This window comes from Oratosquilla oratoria, chromosome 28, assembly GCF_046742065.1.
Source record: "Oratosquilla oratoria isolate Oo_2021 chromosome 28, ASM4674206v1, whole genome shotgun sequence".
In the NCBI taxonomy this organism is placed as follows: Eukaryota; Metazoa; Arthropoda; class Malacostraca; order Stomatopoda; family Squillidae; genus Oratosquilla; species Oratosquilla oratoria.
Window position 1 is genome coordinate 187,501 of NC_134804.1, and position 2,500 is coordinate 190,000.

Genomic DNA, 2,500 nt, shown 5'->3' on the forward strand with positions numbered 1-2,500 from the left:
CTTCCTCCACCTACCTCGGGCGACGGGCGGGGGCTCGGGACTGGACCGTGCGTGCGTACAGCCGGGCAGTTCCCCCTCCTCTACCTACTCCTACTCCTGCTTTCCCGTCCACCATCCGACATCTCCACCACCGTTCATGCTGCCGCGCCTTCCTGCTTGCTGCTGCCGATGCTGCTGCTACTGCTGCTCGAGACCTTCAGTCAGTCACTCAGTCAGTCAGTAAGTAAGTAAGTAAGTCAGTCGTCGCGGCAAGCCAGTGGCGGATACTACCGTCTGGTATACGGCCGGGGACGATCAGGTAGGTAGTTTGGGTAGGGAGGGGCGCGTCGCGCCGGGAGACACACGCAGGCCGCTTCGAAAGACCCGGCCTGGGCCGCCGCGCAAAGGCTAGACGCCGCTCCGAGGGCGAAGGGAAGGACAGGCCAGGATGACCCTTCCTCCACCTACCTCGGGCGACGGGCGGGGGCTCGGGACTGGACCGTGCGTGCGTACAGCCGGGCAGTTCCCCCTCCTCTACCTACTCCTACTCCTGCTTTCCCGTCCACCATCCGATATCTCCACCACCGTTCATGCTGCCGCGCCTTCCTGCTTGCTTGCTTGCTTGCTTATTATGCTGCTGCTGATCATGACGATGATCACGATGCTCGAGACCTAGACCTCCGAGGCGGCATGGCAAGGCAAGGGAACGTGAGCGGGAGGCGACAGCGCTTTTGGCCTCTCGGCCGCCTACCAGGGCCTCCTGGCGTGTGGCGGTGGCCGCCACGCTGTCGCCCTACCCCGCAGCGCTCATGCCCGGGTTGGGCGGGGGTGGGGGGCATCCGGCCTCTCGGCCGGGGTTACCCACCCCCTATACTGTATATGCGAGATGCCAGAGTTGCGGGTGTCGGGTCCCGGATTTCCCTTGCCGACCTCATATGAAGGGCAAATTCGCCTTCACTTGGTCCTCCGTCACGCCGAGAAGTTGGGCTTAACCGGCCCTCCATGTCCCAACCTTGGTCAACGGTCCCAAAATTCGGCCCAACGAGGCTCACGTCCGAACGAGCCGGCTGAGTCAGCTTCGATCCACTCCCCCGGCACGTTCCCGGCCGCCCGCCAACTTTCGAGGTGTGCCCGCCACCGTCACCCAGCACTCGCTGAACATCACTTAGCCCATTCGGGAGTTCTCGGCCACGGCGGAGTCTAGGGGCAGCGCACGCGAAATATGGAAAAGTAGAATCAACCTCTGGGTTGTAACTTGCCAAGGTTGGCGTCTAAATAACACGCCGCCCCCGACCACACCAACCTACAATCCCCCTGCCTGCGGCCCGAGGAAGGTCGGTTCGGGCCCGGCCCGGCCCGCCCCGCCCCGCCCCGCCCCGCCACCGTGACGTAGACCAGCAATCGGTCTACACCAGTGGTGGTCGTCCGCGCGGACCGGTGCGGGTACGCGGCCATGCCAAGGAATCATTTGAGGAGTTAGGAGTTAGAATTCCCAAGTCCTGTCGAGAGTATTTGAGCTACAAGCTCCGCGGGCAGGCAGCCCCTGGCCACCGTGGGGCAGCCAGCAGTCGGTCTGCATCGCTTATCAACAAACTAGATGTTGCGAGATACAAAGACAGGCAGGTCACCACAGGTACGCGGCCATGCCAAGGAATCATTTGAGGAGTTAGGAGTTAGAATTCCCAAGTCCTGTCGAGAGTATTTGAGCTACAAGCTCCGCGGGCAGGCAGGCAGCCCCTGGCCACCGTGGGGCAGCCAGCAGTCGGTCTGCATCGCTTATCAACAAACCAGATGTTGCGAGATACAAAGACAGGCAGGTCACCACAGGTATAAATACCCTTCCTGTACAAAACAGCTAGGTAAATACAACTAAGTATTTCAATACAAACACACACACACACACACACACACACACACACACACACACACACACACACACACTAGACAGATACAAAGACAGGCAGGTCACCACAGGCACCCCGCCATGCCAAGGAATCCGAGAGTACTCCGCGGGCAGGCAGCCCCTGGCCACCGTGGGGCAGCCAGCAGTCGGTCTGCATCGCTTATCAGCAAACCAGATGTTGCGAGATACAAAGACAGGCAGGTCACCACAGGTATAAATACCCTTCCTGTACAAAACAGCTAGGTAAATACAACTAAGTATTTCAATACAAACACACACACACACACACACACACACACACACACACACACACACACACACACACACACACACACACACACACACACACACACACACACACACACACACACACACACACACACACACCTCGTCCGAAAGAAGTGGGCACCCCGCCACGCCACTCCCGGCCCCGGCCGGCCACCGTGGATCAGCAGTCGGCCGACATCACTTAGCCCGTCCGCGGGGTGCTCCGCCACGGTCCCCGGACGGCCGGCCGGGACGGGCCGGGGGCGCACCTCGTCCGAAAGAAGTGGGCACCCCGCCACGCCACTCCCGGCCCCGGCCGGCCACCGTGGATCAGCAGTCGGCCGACGTCAC